The sequence below is a fragment of the Miniopterus schreibersii genome, assembly GCF_964146895.1.
Source record: "Miniopterus schreibersii genome assembly, chromosome: 21".
Taxonomy (NCBI): domain Eukaryota; kingdom Metazoa; phylum Chordata; class Mammalia; order Chiroptera; family Miniopteridae; genus Miniopterus; species Miniopterus schreibersii.
Window position 1 is genome coordinate 3,010,665 of NC_138123.1, and position 16,206 is coordinate 3,026,870.

The following is a 16,206-nucleotide window of genomic DNA, read 5'->3' on the forward strand; positions in this document are numbered from 1 at the left end:
TCATCTATAGGTTCGTTATAAAAAAATCTGCTTTGGCCTCCGAATTTGGTTTGCTTGCAAACGTTACACCAACACAGCTGATACTTGTAAAACCTCTCAAGAGAAACAACTTATTTTAAAAGAAAGAATGCTTTCGAGTGGTCTTTGCATGTTGACCTGGGAATAGTTTTCCTAAGTAGGGGATTCTTTATTCCTTGCAGTTAGCGTCGGCCTATGCGCCAGAATTTTGCATTCGTTTGCTGGGGTGGTTGGCTTGTTTCGTGACCCATGGTTTTTTTCCTACTGTCTTAAGGACCTAAATTAAAGTGCGTGTGTGTGTGTGTAAATTTATGTGTATACATAGCCTTTAAGACTAGGAGCTGTACAGGGAACAAATATGAAAAACTGAGGGAGGTAGAATTCAGCATCTTTGTTTACTTAGATATCAAAACTTGGTATAAACCACTTCTGCATATAGTGTTATTTCAAATATCCATTTGTTATAATACGATACTTTTATAATTACATTTAGATGGGCCACTCATGGGATGAATACTTGTATAATTCATCTTCACATTCAGTTATAAATATTACAGAACAGATCTTTTTTTATAAGTTTGACCAATGACTTAAACTTAGAAGTCATAGAATTTTGTCTTTTGTCCCCATGGAACAAAAATAATCCAAAGACACATACTGAATTTAGTTTTCTTAACTCTATTAATTCAGTAAGAAATCAGTGAGCTTGTGATGACTGAACATTTGTTTTTGAAAATTGGTTTTAGAGTTCTGAGCTTAATTTTAACTTTTCTAAATGTAATGCTGTCAAAACATTCCCTTTTTAAAATATTTTCCCTTGTGTTACAAAGGAACTCATGGAATTAGAGTTTTCTAATATTTGACGTTTAACTAAGGGAGGAATATTGATTTTAAGATATGCTTTCTCTCCTAGACAAGCAAAGAGCCTTGAGCTTACCAATGGGTACTTATGTGGAAAATACAGGATAATTTTATATTTTCCGTGAAAATTCTTTAAATCAGATACATGAATACTTGTATCACAAAATAATGTATATGATTTAATTTTCTCTAGAAAAAGGGAATCCTCAGATATTCAGTTTTAATAAGGATCCATCATGCATTGCTTTGGGCTTGACTGCAATGTAACGAGTAGATCAAGGGCCTCATTTCAAAAAACATCTTGGCTGAGCTGTGAAGCCCTGGGTGCAGAGAATCCCGAGGAGGTTTGAGGCCCCCAAGTTAAAGGAGCACAAAGCTAGGGGAGCAGCTAGAAGGCAGATGTGAGCCTCATAGGGGAAGGGAGGGAGGGAGGGAGGAAGGAAGGAGTATTTGGTACACGCATCGCTTTTATTTTGTTTTATTTTATTATGCACAACATTTGCTCCAGATAAAAAAACAAAGGCATGACATTTCAAACATGGCTTGTTTTGTTAAAGCTTTAAATTAATGATGTTAATATGCTCCTATTGCCAGGTTTTAAGCCTTATATAAACTAGAGTTTAAATGCTTTCAAAAAATAAATTGCATGGCCCATACATCTTTTTCCTTGAATTTCACTTTTTCTTTTTTTTCCTCCCAGGATTTACCAAATTGCTGGATAATAAACAGTGCCTTCAAGTTTAAACTTTCTGGAGAGAGCGTGACATGCCCGTAGCATTTATTGACTATAGGGCATCCCAGCATCTTAGACTGCAGGTGTACTGTAGGTGGGCTTGCTAGTCTTAGGTAATGTGGAAGCCAGACTACGCTGATCACCCTCGGGAAGGATCCCCATCACCTGTGGGTGCAGCCCCACAGGTCCTGGCAAAATTCAAGTAGAATATAAATTTTCCCTCAATACATTACTCCGCTATTGGTAAGAAACTTGTCTAATTTTCAAAAAGATCCTGATCAAGGAACATGGGTTAAGTTCAGACTGGAATATTTTAAGATCGGTTGTAATCAGGCATCTAATTTGACCAAAGAAGCCTTTGATTTTTTGTGTGCTCCTCTCTCCCCCCTTTCAGTGCTTTATTTAGAGTGAATTAGCTATAAAAGGTAACTAAATTAATTACTAGATGGAGCTGTTTTGTAATTGTCATTTGACTCTTTGAAAGCATCTGCCGGAGCCAATTATTTTAGTTTTGGTAAACTTCTTGACTTTTTTTTTTTTTTTTTAAGAAATTAGACAAGAGAATCAAAAGCTTTTTTGAGGAATCGACTGGTTCCTGGGATGAAAGCATGTTTTCAGCATACAGGACGCTTGCCGATTAAATCGACTTGGCTGCGCGTCGCAGCAGGCCTGCGCGGAGGCCGGCTCGTCTCGAAGCCGCGTGTAGTTCTTGAAAAATAAGTGAGGGCAGAGCCGCACTAAAATGCATTTTATTTTATTTTATGTGACTTCAGATTGAAACCTGATCTGTCAGGATACTCGTCTGCATGGTTCTCTGACTCTTGCAGCGCTGTGAAAATACAGGCTTAGCAGAAATAGGAGTATAATGTGATCCGTGTTGAGCTTATAAAACATGGGCCACCGCGTATTAAAAGATGATGGTGAATAGATGATACTGTGAAACCTCTGGGATGCCTCCTGATTTCTGAGTACAATCGAGGCAGCCGAGGAGCCGCTGTGTCTAAGCCCCGGCGCACAAAGGGAGCGGGGGAAGCCGAGTTTCATACAAATACTTGTCCATTTTTACTTCTGAAACCATACGTGGTATTAAGAACTCACCGTGTTACAGCACTAAGGAGTTTATACCTTACAGGATCCCGGTGAAATCAAGTAGGGCTCACCTGAAGGCATCCGTGGCTCTTTCGAGAGCAGGCCGTTGAACTTGGAAGTCAGATTTGAAGTAGACAAAGAAACGGGGAAAAGCAGGCTCCCCCAACACCCCAAGTCATCAGCTTTAGCTGAATGTTACCGGGCACCTTGAACCTGCTAAGTAACATGGTGAGAAGCACCCATGACTCCTCCTTAGTCTTATAACCTGAATATATTTGGATTAATTTTGTAACTTGTTTGCACGTAGTACGCAGTCACCCCAGGATGGTTGCACATGAGATCCCCAGGCCCCCCTTGGAAACGCAGAGTGTTAAGCTGCAGAACTCAGCAGTGTCAGTGCACGTTTCTGCTTTCCTTGCCAGGGCTCCGTGGGACGGTCGCGCCCCTTCCCCTTGCCTTCGGGCCTCCGCGTGTGTCCCGCTGGCTAATGTGCCACCTCCCTAATGTACACGGGCGGCCTCCCAGCCGCCTTCTCTGTCATCGGCAGCGTCCTCGGAGCCCAAACGGCCCGTCATTACTCATGCTAAAAAATGACGCGCCTGCCTGCGGTTCTCGGAAATTATTTCTTATTCCTACACACGAAGGGAAGCTGGTGTTATTAATCCTAAAATTCAGAAGCGGTGCCGGCAGGCCGCGCTCTCCCCTGTATCCACTCTGATGAATGCAAGAACAGCCGCCTCTCTTGGGTTTTGGTTTTGGTTTGTTTGTTTACATTTTTGGCTTTCCGTATTAGAAATATACGAAGTGATTTCCGTGCAGGGTTTTTAAAAGCCTTTAGGGGCCTTTACGGGCTGCGATGTCATGGCAACCATTCAGTTGTAATTTTTAGATTAAAACCATTTTGAAAACGGGGGGGGGGGGCAGAAATTGTAAAACTCCCATCCCAATTAGTAAGAAGCATAGCTGTTGAGAGAAAGGCATCTGAAAATTCAGAGAGGAACGTGGATTTAATAGTATATAAATGCCACCATAAAGCTACGTGCATTATTAGGTAAGACACTTCATCTTTCTGAGCCTTAATTTGCTCACCCATAAAATTGGGTTAATAATTGATCTCCCTTGGCATTCTCACAGGGCTTTTGAAGGCCTAAATGACATAATGTGGATGAAAGAGCCTTGGAAACTGTGAAGTGTTTTATGATTTTAAGGTGATAATATTATTAATCATTCTTTACTAGAGATTACGTCTTCTTCCTTGGTTAGCTCAGTTGTCTTTGTTGCTCTGCAATTATGAAGGCACTTTTAGTAATGGCCACGCTTCCCCAAGCAAAGGAAGTAACTCTGTTAATAAATAACGCGTCTCATGAAGTGGTGAGCACCTGTAATATTATTAAGAAAAAAATGAAACAACCCCATCTTTTTAGCATGGTTCTGTTGGCCCATCAAACAAAATTATTCTCAAAGGATAATGTATCTTTTCATTGAATTTCAGCCCTGAGCCATAGGGCTCCGTTGATTTATTTTTATTACTCCAGCAGTAACTTTTCAAACATATCAGACTGTGCTAAGGCACAATCCTGCTTTTAATTTTCTCTTGCTGTGGACTGAAATGTTTCCAATTAGAATAATTATTTGCAATAAACAAAATTGTAGACAGACTGCAGAATACCCGGCGATTTGATTGAAGGAGTGTGGATCTCGGGGTTGAGGGTCAGGGGCTCCATTTTAATTTGTGTACATTTTCTTCTGCTCAGATTCTGTCTTTTGTAAAATTGCACGGAATGATTATCACCGTCTCTTGGAGCTTTGAGGGGGATGAAATGAGGTATGGTAGATAAATTAACTGGTGCATTGTGGGTTCCAAGTGCATTCAGATACATTTACCGCATTCTCCTAAGATGCTTTGCTTAAAATACACACTGCACTCAGAGCCAAAGCTTCTGCCCTCAATTTTCACTTTGCCATGCAAGTATCTATCGAATTACCTAAAGGAATGGGAACACTGATTCAAAATCAGTATATGTAGTGATGAAAAGGGAATGTTAAAGGGAATTAGTATGAAATATTCAGAGAATTTAAATAAAGTGAGCTCCAAAATGTGGGAGAAGCTCAGTACTTCCCAGTGCATCTACAGGATCATCCTTTCGTTATCACTTTCCTTTAGAAAGTTTATTTCTTATTGCTACTCTGATCCATTGATTTTTTGGTTAATGCCTCATGCAGTCATTAAATCATTCGTGGTTCAGTTGATATTCAGTGGAAGCCTCTGCATCCCTTGCTCTGTGCTAGACAGTGAAGGTGAAATGGGATCACTTGGCTCCTGCATCCTTACTTGAGCTGAAGATGTTGGCTTTTCCCTTCTCTGGACATGTTTTGTCAAACATTGTGTTTTTTCTCTTTCTGTTTTCACCCTCGCAGACCTGGGGCTACAAAATTTCTTTGGTTTTGCCTTTAGAATTTCAAGGTTTCACCCAGAAGAACCTAATGGGTTAACCAAATATAAATCTAATAAACCTTTTCTGTTTATCCAGGGTGTCCTCATGTGACTCACATCCAGTTAGGTTATAGGCTGTTCATTTCCTCAGGTCCACTTTTCCTTAGGCTGATTCAATACTGAACTAGTTTCAAGTAATTTAAATGCATATGTTGTTGGTTGAGAAGAGAATGTTTTCAGGACAGTATGAAAAATGTTTTAATATTAGAGAAAATATCTAATCTTTTAAAACTATTAAATGTAAACACAATTTTAAAGAGATTCTGGCAGGAAAATTCACCTTATCACTTTTTTATCTTTTTCTTTATGATTATGATTATGATTATTATTTTTGTAGAGGCTTCAACATTTTGCATTTTGCCTGATTTATAAACTGGGCAAACCTGAGCCTTTAATTTTATATATGTTCTGTTGAATGTCAAGCTCATTCTGATTTTCTACTCAGTTCATTATCGGTGTTGGAACTAGGCCTTGCTCATCTGTTCTGCAAACACACTGGGTAGTTTTAACAGCAAAGCATCTTCCACCAGAGACACCATCAAAGAAATTTTAACATAGAATCTGAAAGGACTTTTTGAAAAAGTAAATTAGGTTTCTAAAATTAATAGTTGCTATTAAGTACAAAGATGATGTAACTAATTTTAATTTATAATAAGAAGGAGCTATTACAGACCGTTACCATTTCAATGTTCATCTGTCTCAAAAGTCTTCCCATTGATGAATATATGAATACATGAATTTCATATATTTCTATAATTTTTAAAATTGCCTATAATTTCTCAAATGAAACTATAATCAACTACGCAATTTTTAAATATAAAAATATATTACTTCAATTATTTAAGTTAAATTTCTTTTTGAGGGGAAAAAATAGCCCGTAGAAATTTAGCTAGACTGTCATACATGAAAGAATACGTACCTACAAATGTGACATCGGTTTTCATTAAATAAGGTTCATGTGCATTTATTCTTAAGACTGCTGCTCCCCTCATGACAGCTCTAATAATCTATTTTTTCTGTTAACCACCAGGCTTAGGTTGTGCCTATTAGAATAGTGTAAAACAAACATGCCTCCTGAGAGTAAACTATTCCTCCCACGTCTCCTGATTCTCTCAGGACACCGCCTGGCTCCCTCCGATTCAGTTGCTGGAGTTGGTGCGGGCACCGTGGGCGACGGGCCAGTCCCACCAGGGGGAGGCTGGTGGGTGAAAGGAGCAGTGGGTGAAAGTAATAAGATGATTGTCAGTATTAGAAGGTGCGTATTCCTGCTCTCTGCTTAAATTTGAGGCTCAATATATTCATCTGTAAGACAGGGAGCGGATGAATATAAAAGACCTCAGGTAAGCTTTCCAGTTCTACAATGAAAGACCCTAATTTTGGCTTTTGTTGTTCATCCCAGAGGATCTAATAGAGTGATTTTCAGATTAGGTAACAGGCCAGGAAGGGGAGCTGGGACTACAGTCAGAGAGCCTGAGAATCTCATCTAAAAGCCAGGCTCTGAGCTGATGTCAGTACCGGATGCTCAACGTAAGGGAATACCATGTGACAGGCACTTCTTTTCCTGTTCAGCTTGTTCCCGTGTGTGCCAGGAGACTGGTTATACACAGAAGAGCTCTGCATACCTATTAAAATTTTGCTCTCTTTAAGACCCCTGGGAAGTTCTAAATGAGAACTATTTATTGTACTATATGAAGCTATACTTCAGTGCCATGCCCAGGCACTGCCACTTTCATTTGTAGCCTGAAGCCATTGTAACCTGATGAAGAGACGCGTCGTCTCACAAATTGGCTCCCCTGGGAAGATTTTCTGTTTTTAGTCATGGGCCTTAGTAACTCATTTAAAAAAAATCCTATCAGGAATTTTTAGAAACATTTTTTTCATCTTTCCTTTCTCGGGGCGCTACTGGTGGTTTTGGTGATTGTTTATTTGGAGGCCTAGATATTTATTTTTCACTCGAGTGTGTGTTTTTAATTAGCAATATTAAGTGGATCATCTGGATTCATATATGTCCACTGTTGCTGTCGGTGGAAGTGGAGCTCTCAGGGCGCCACCAGGAAAGTCGCTTCCTGAGGCCCCCACATGGGGTTTCACGGGAAGCTTTATGGATCGTGTAAAATTAAGGGGGATCCCCTCCAAGGTCCCGCTTCTGAGTTATCAGTGAAGGCTTTAAAACTAATGGTGTATCCCCTTTGCAACAATATAAATTAGGAGATTTTGCGTCTTTGGCACATACACACGCACATTCCCTGCACAGAAGAGAATTAGTAATTTGAAAGGGAATACGAGGAACACGTTGCCAGCTGAAATCAGCGTTATTGGAAATAATGACATTTTAATTGCGCTACTCTGTTTAATAATTCCATTTTTATTAAAAAAAGGAAATTATATTTGTTCTGAGGACTCATTAAATACTCCGTAATAATGAGGGTAAGTAATGGGAAGTAGAGAGAGAGGGAAATGTTTTCAAGTATTATAAAATGTTGCAGAAGTGAAAGGCTTGACACTTCTATAATCGTCTACATGTTCCCTGGTCTGATTGGTTTCTTTGAGTCAAGCTCCAAACCAATTATGATGAACAATTTACCTACAATACGTCAGCTACCTACCTGATAAGAACTTCACAATACAGCAGAAGTGACGTTAAATATTTCATATGGATTAACGCTGAGTTTAAAAGAATGAAATACTTGCTATTTAGTAATTTCTCAAGCAAAATAGTAGTCTGAATTCAGAGGGAAAATTTAAAATAAAATGCTTAAGCTGTGTATCACCTACGTGGTCCCTGTTCCCTTGGCTTAGCTCACGGGCACGTGGATGCATTAAAACACGTCCTAAAACTGAAATTCTGCAGCGAGTGCACAAAACTGGCCGTGACATCCAGTTTAGCATAATCACATGCAAATTCGAGCAACCATTTTCGGAGTAATATATGCACTCAAGGTTTCTCAACATGCTTTTAGATTTAATAGTTCTGAGATGTGAGCTATATATAAAAAATTCATCTGAAGTCTGTTTTGAATTTCTCCTTAAAGTACATGATTTTACTAGGCAATTAGAAGGGAGTACAGAAAGATGTGATTTTTGTGTGTGTGCTTAAAGTTTCCTAATGTCTATTGCTTTATTTAAAAAATTATATATTCATATATTAAGAACTCGTTGCTTTCCAGCAATTCTCCTTAAATGAATTGCAGAAGTGACTTCTGAATACACTTTATATCATAGATGCAGTGCGTGTATTTGATGGAAAGGGTAGGACACATCAGCAAGGCTTTGAGCTGAAGCCTAACAGATAAAAGTGCCGTGATTATTAATATGTTCTGTCCTTTCCTCGTGGGGGGCCTGCTTTCCCACCACACCTGGTCTCACCTCAGCATCCCTCCTGGGATTGTCAGACGCCACAGTCAGTATCTTGCGTTGGCCTAAGTAACACCTGTTGCTATCCTTATCTTAAGAGAATTTCATAATTATTTTAGGTTCCTTGGCCTAAATATGTGAATATGCACTTTAATATGTACACACATATGCACATATAAGTCTATTTAACATTTCATGCCTATGTAGTGTGTACTAGAGCCCCTCAGTTAATGTTCAAGTAAATGTTACAAATAAAACCAAATTGGAATCGTGCGCTATATATACTCTTCTCTTAATGGATTCAGTAGTCTACTTAGATCCTTGACAAAACACCCTTTATATGAGGAGGCTTTTATTTAGACAAGTGACAATCCCAGTCTTGTGATTTAAGCCTATTCGTAACTACAAAGAAGGCCTAATGAGTAAAAACATAGCAAGAAACTCAGAATAATTAAATCTCACACAGACATTTCATTATATTAACAGCCCTTCGAAAATGTACCATTTAAAAATCAAACCTTAGGTCAAAAGAAAATTAACTTTTCTGATTCCCAAATTATTTTTGTTTGTCTTGTTTTATTTTTGCATTGAGAAATAATTGAGAGTTCTTTTCCGACGATGTTCCCAGGTATTTGTAGAACAGCCGTGGAACCAGCTGGGGCTCCGTTGGGGATGGAGGTTTTCAATCTTTCATTTTACCCTGACCGACAAAATACAGAAAATGTGAAAATGGAAGAGAAATGTGAATTATTACAAGTGGGAGCTATCTTACTTTTTCTCTCCAGAAACTTTTGGGAAGGATCAGAAATGACCTTTTCGGAAAAACTCTTCCGACCAGGTAACGTGCCTCGCGTAAGACAGGCAGGCCCGGGAGCCCAGTGACACCCCGCTGGGCCCGATGGCCTTCGCCAGGTTAACTTGTCGTGAGAATTAAATGACATACGCTCTGCACAAACCACTTAGTTCCTGGCGCCTGGTCAGGGAGCGCCTTTTAGATCCCGTCGCTGTTATTACTGAAACTGTCGCCACGATCGGGGCTGCAGCAGTCCCTTTTGACACTATTTTTAAGGATTTTACTACTTTAATCTCTTGTGTATATTATGAAATAGGGTATGCAGATCACAATAGAATGTTAAAGCCCATTTTAAGAGGAGTATTAATCAGCTGGCACCAAAACATTTTTGAAGTTAATCTCCTGGAGAGTCTTTCTAATTACAAAGTTTAGGGTGTTTGATCAAGGTAATCCCTTGTTCCATTTTTAATGTCATGCCGTCCTCTGCGCCAACCAAGTAAAATGGCCACGCATTGAAAATTAGGGTCATGCACACATCACCATTCCCAGTAAAACACCGTAGGACCAGGGGATGGCTTCTGAAAACTAATCAGCGGATCTGCCCCGCTGCGGGTATCGGGGTGAAGTAGAAAGTTAACTGTCATCAGTGCTTCGAGCAGCGATGAAGACGGACGTGCTTTGGTCTGCGACGTTGACCCTAATAAGGTGGCATCCGCCGGTTCCATCTCCCTTGCAGTGTCCTTACGACTCGGCCGTCTCCTGCCTGCGGATCACCCCAGGAGGCCTTAGCCCTGGAGAAAGGGGTGACTGAGAAGCACGCCCCGTGTCTCTCTCCCTACGACACCCGTAAGGGTTGGACAGTGTCGGCTTGCTCTGTCCAGCATTCGCGTCAGACGAGCTCTCTGAAAACCTCTTGCTCCGTAGGGAATGCAAGTTTCATTGTGTCCTGATAGTTAACCCAAGACTAGCTATTTATCCATCAGAGGGGTGACTTGCTGTCATAGTTACTGTTGACAGAAATGCTCTGACCCGAGTTCAGATGGTCACCATGCTGTGTACAGACTGGTGTTTCCATCCCAGCAGGTGGAATCCCACATACTTAGGCATCTTCTAGAAGGCGCTACTGCGAGGCACTATCAGGCTTTAGAGATGGATGATCCATATCCTGTTTGGTGTGTTCCCCCCCCACAAACCGGAAATAAGTTTTCCTTTCCATCTCTCTCAAAACATTTTTATCTGGTTGTGTGTGAACATGTTGCTGTTGCTCCCGTCGCAAGTGCAGCGTAGGGTCCGGGGGAGAGATCCAGGGTGGAGACGCAACCTTGGGGGTCGCCATGGGGAAGGTGGCCTTCGCAGCCCTCGGCTGGATGGGGTCACCAGCGAATCTAATGTCAACAGAGGGAAACAGAGGTCAAGACCGAGCCTCGAGCATCCCAGCGCTTAGAGAGGGCGAGTGGGGCCGGCAAACGGGGGCGAGGGGGGAGGCCCGGGCCTCGCCGCTCACGCTCCCTCTCAACGGACGCGGCCCCTTCAGGAATGTTCCTGCCGCTCAAATGACAGGCCTGTCCTCGTCTGACGCCCTCTGGGGTGGCCTCTCCTGTGCTCTGCCCTTTCCGCGTTCTAGCATCCAGAATTAAACGGCGTTCCAAATTCATTTTGACAGAGCATAGTGGGCTTATCAATTCCTATGATAAGCGCCCTATAACTCCATTAATGCTGCCCAGGATTAAATTAGCTTCTGCTAGCTTGTCATATTATTTGCTTTGATTAACTGAAAGTCCCCAGATCTTTGGCACATGAACTGTTTCCAAGCCAAGCTTCCTCCATCCTTTAACTTTTAGTATTGATTTTTGGAAATTATATCTAGAAGTTTACATGTATCCTCATTAAATGGCATCATTTGGTTTCGGCTGATTTTTTATTTTTTGATTTTTTTTTGCCTTTCAAATTTATTCTAGATTCTTGAGTCGGCAAGCAAGTGAAATAGTGACTGTTTTAACTAGATGTCATTGGAACCTGATAAGCATGCATTTAAATGCCTTCTGCAATTCATTGACGGTAATGATCAGAAGAGATGCGGTTTTCGACGGCCTATTAGATACCTATACGTAGAATAATATTGACTCTCCAGGTCATTGCTAAGGGGTGAGGTGCCGGTAAAGAAAGAAAAAGACCTTAGCATAGTGACTAGAAAATTCTAATCTATTATTTTGCAGTTACATTGGTGCAAACCATCTCATTGTTTCTTTTGTGTGCTTTTATTTTATTTTATTTTTATTTTTCAATAACAGATTACTTTCAGTAGTCTTTTATATTGGTTTCAGGTGTACAGCATAGTGGTCAGTCACATAATTTATAAAGTGATATCCCCGAAATTTTAAGTACCCAGCGGGCCCCATCCGTAGTCATCACAATATTATTGACTATATTCCCTGTGCTGTACTTTACATCCCCGTGACTGTTCTCTGACTACCGATCTGTATTTCTTAATCTTTTCACCTCTGGACCTAGAAGGCATTATGCACAGTGAGATAAGTTAGTCAGAGAAAGACAATGATCTGATTATTTCTATAGACTAAATCTCTGACAGGAAAATTCAAGGAACATAAAATATTTATAGTTTTCTACACTATGATATATAAGCAAAATCCATCCCCAGAAATACTTTGCTAGGGCCCGTTAAAACTTCACAACAGCAAACACAACCCCACTTAATTACATGGGTATAGATCAAGCTTTCAGTTATCATGACTTACACTGGAAATGACACTGAAAGGTTGATTTTCCTAGACGAGACCTGTAACCCACTTATGTCCTAGGAGTTCCTTTGCAAAAATGAAGTTTTCTCCCTTTTATTTCATATAAACTGAATAATTTTTTTTTAGATTGAATTTCGATGGCTACATGCACATGACCCTATACTAATAAAATTCTCAAAAAAGAAGTTGAGGAAAGAAAGTAACGGGAAAGGAATTTGGAGTAAAACAGTGAGGGAGGACACGGTATCACCACTTCTCACGTAACCGGCGCCGTGGCCGTCTTAGCACTCAGGTGGCTGCACGTGTTGAAAAGAGTCCCTGATGATGGTCCCATCGGACAGGTGCGAGGGCGTATCTCACGTGGTTTTAATTTGCATTTCTCTGATGATGAGTGACATCGGACATCTTCTCAGATGTCCACTGGCCATCTGTGTGCTCTCCTTGAATCAGTGTCCATTCAGGTCCTCTGCTCATTTTCGGATGGAATTGTCTGTTCCTTTTCGCTGTTCATTTGTGTAAGTTCCTTCTATTTTTTGAATATTAATCCCTTATCTGATGTGTCGCTGCTGAGTATCTCCTCCCATTCAGTAGAAATGGCCAATTATTTAAAATAGTCACAGGGATGTAAAGTGCAGCATAGGAAATACAGTCACGGATACAGGGTGGGGCAAACGTAGGTTTACGGTTGTTCCTAGGGAAAATGATACTATAATTAATAAATAGTAATAGAAGAATAAACTGGGTTTCACATACTCACACCCGGGGATAATATATTTATCAAAACAATTACAAAAGAGAAACACTGATGTTGATGCTGCCCGAGGTGTAGGTGGGGTACCTTGTGTTACCTTCTTTGTCTCAAATTTGCTCCAGAATTCTCAGCCCATGAGTATATTTAATACTTGCTTTGTGAAACGTTCACATTTTACTTCATACATCACAACCACGCTTAAAAAAAATGAATTTCTGGTTCTTCATAATAACAAGGATTTTATGCTGAAAATCTAATTTTAATTGCAGGACTGCCTGAAGCCCTAGAATTACTGAGTAACAAAGAGCCTTGGTCTTTTTTTGTGTGTTTTTTTTTTTTTTCTCCTTACGAAATAGAGAAGTCAGGCAAAGAAAAATTCCTTTTTAAGAAATGGAATTTTGTTTTGAAAATTATTATGTAATGGAAAGGCATTGAAAGGCAGTGATTCAATTAATAAACACTCTGGACATAGATTGCCTGGGATTTTACATCTTGGCCCCATTATTTATGAGACGTGTGATGTTCCTGAACTTTCCTGTGCCTCGGTTTCCTCATCTGTAACCTCGTGAGGTTATTATAGCAACTGAGTGAGCTGATGCATGTAAAGTGCTTATAATAACTAGCACCTAATAATCACTTAATAATCCACAGCATTTCTCATTCTATGAATCTGTCTACTTTGGGAAAATGGGAAAATGCTGGCTTATAAGGATAATAGTTAATAGCTGTTCAGTTCTTCATCTAGAACTTAGACAGCAGTTCTCGCTAAGTGGAGATGGCTACGCGGGTGGCTGTGCTTTTCCACGGCCGGCACCATGTCGGGACGTGACCATAATGCTTTCTTGCTCATCGTTGCCTGATGCCACCTCACCGAAATCCAGACGAGGTCAACGATGCCGTCAGCAAATCAGAGATCAAGCTCTACCGTTGTTGTTTTGCAAGTTCGGGTCCCCTGAATCTAATGGCCCGCCAAAAATAAAATAAAAACCCCACCAGGGAGTCACACTGGGAATGACCGCATACAGAGCACCCAGTTAGCTCTTTTTTGGTCACAGTGTGATGAATAGAGAGGAAAAAGCACACCCAGGGATGGACGCGGGCCAGCGCACTCACTTCAAGGGCCCCCTTTCATGTGCTTCTCCACCTGCACCGCCCAGCAGCCGCAGCTCAATGCCCTGTCTGTTCTGGGTTGTCCCTCTGCCAGACCACGGCGGTGAAAGCACTTGAGAAAACCGAGGCTGTGTCTGGGTCCACACGACTGCGGGGAGCTGAAAGGACCGCGGGCTCTGTCCTGCTGGCCTGGGTCCCTGGGGCCCGCTTGCCCGCCCGCACCTCAGGCCCAGGACGAGGCCCACTCACGGGCACCCAGCTACGCAGACCTACCGACGTGGCGCTTGGGCCAGTTCGGTGGCTGCTAATTTGGGGAGCGAAATCCATGTAATGATGGAAGATGGTGAATGCTTGAGAGCAGGGGAGGCTCATCAGAAGGGCGTCGGAGAAGGGACAGCTTGCGAGGCACGTCGGAGAGGAAAGCCTTCAGCATTTGCCACACGTAGGTCGTCCTTTGCTCGGGAAGATTAAGGACCGAGCTCCCCTGCACCCCACCTCGTCTTTAAAAGCAGCTAAGCCTTGGCTCGGCGGGGCCTCACCCACAGGCCGAGCCTGGGGTGTTCTGCAGGCCGCCCCCCGGGACTGGCCGGGCGCGCATCCCCAAGTTGCTGGGCAGTCGTTGAATGTGGCCTGTGAACCAAAAACAATGTTTTCGTTTGTGATGGGGTTTGGGGGGGAGAATGTAAATCCTGGTTGTGTAGACAAGGGGCGATGTGACAGGATTTCTAAGCAGGAGGCGGCCGGGAGGAAGGGTGGTGGGATTAAAGAGAAAGCAGCTCAGGCGGCTCCGGGCGCTCGCGCGTCTTGCTTCTGTTCTCGCTTTCTGACTCGACACTTCTGTGAAAAGGGCAGGTGTAACTGGGAGGTCCATTGTAATGCAAACTTTTATAGACTTCCCTCATGGAGGAACATTGTGTGTGTGTGTGTGTGTGTGTGTGTATATAGATATTTTAATTTAATTTAATTTAATTTTATTTTATTTTAGTTATTTTATTTTATTTTATTATTTTATTATTTTATTTTATTTTATTTTATTATTTTATTTTATTTTATTATTTTATTTTATTTTTTATTTTATTTTATTTTATTTTTTATTTTATTTTATTTTATTTTATTTTATTTTATTTTTTATTTTATTTTATTTTATTTTATTTTTTTATTTTATTTTATTTTATTTTATTTTATTTTATTTTATTTTATTTTATTTTATTTTATTTTATTATTTTTTAAAGAGTTAACATGGGAAGAGCTAATGAATTGCCACACGTGCTCTCTGCCAGGACTGAGCGGTCTCATGCAGTGTGTGTATCTGTGTTCTGTATGTACATATAATTTCCTGCCACTACGGATTCTCCATGCCTTTGTACTTTAAAATGTACGCATCATCAGCTCTACCCAGAGGAATTCAGCTTAATATAAGACTTTCCAAAATGGAAATTGCCATTTAAAATCGGAAGGAGTTCATTTTCACAGATTATCAGCATGCAAAGGAAAAGAGCACTGAAATGGTCTCGGACATAAGCACAGACTCCTGGGCCCAGGATCTGCAAGTTCGGAGTGTGTGTGGGATGAGACTGGGCTGAGACGTAAATGAGAAGTAGCTGAAGGACTTAATGAAAAATGTGCTCTTCACTGCCATTCATTTACATTATTATTATTTGATACTTAATGAATCTCGCAGAAGGGTACGGATATTTTCATACGACTTCGGCTGAAAGGAAAACTCAGGGTCGTTGGGACATACGCATGTGGCCAATTAAAATGTTGAAGATCCGTTAATGTTAGAGGTTTCAATGTCTAAAGGTAGAAATAGGACTGAAATGCACGTTTATATCTCCTTCACCTTAATTTCCTGTTAAAATAGTAAGCGAGCGTCCTAGCCCATAATGAAAGCGATGTGGGTACCGCTCCCAAGCCTCAGGGCTGGCTCAGCACATAGTTGCAGGCGACACCCCAGGGCCTGTGGCCCCAGGAAAGCCTGTCTGGGCTTCCGCGGGCACCGGGAACGCTTGTGTGTGTTACCAGTGCTGTTTTCCGTGGAGCAAATGGTCAGGGAAGCAAAGAATCGGCAACATGCGACACCGGCACCAACGCATTTTAAGTCGTAAATTTAAGAAAACGCAGATAAACGGGGAAATGTCAGCCTTCTCTTACGACGGGGCATGGCCGGCACTGTCCTCGGGGGCTGGGCCTCGGGCCCGGCTCTGCCGCTGCTCCGTGCGATCCTGGACACGCTGCCAGGTG

The 16,206-nt window shown here is 41.3% G+C and overlaps 1 protein-coding gene across 9 annotated transcripts in view; it reads left to right on the forward strand.

The window, feature by feature from the left end:
* The window catches only part of BRINP3 (BMP/retinoic acid inducible neural specific 3), a 341,361-nt gene that overhangs the window by 229,232 nt on the left and 95,923 nt on the right, over positions 1-16,206 (forward strand). The gene's annotated exons all lie outside the window — the stretch shown is intronic.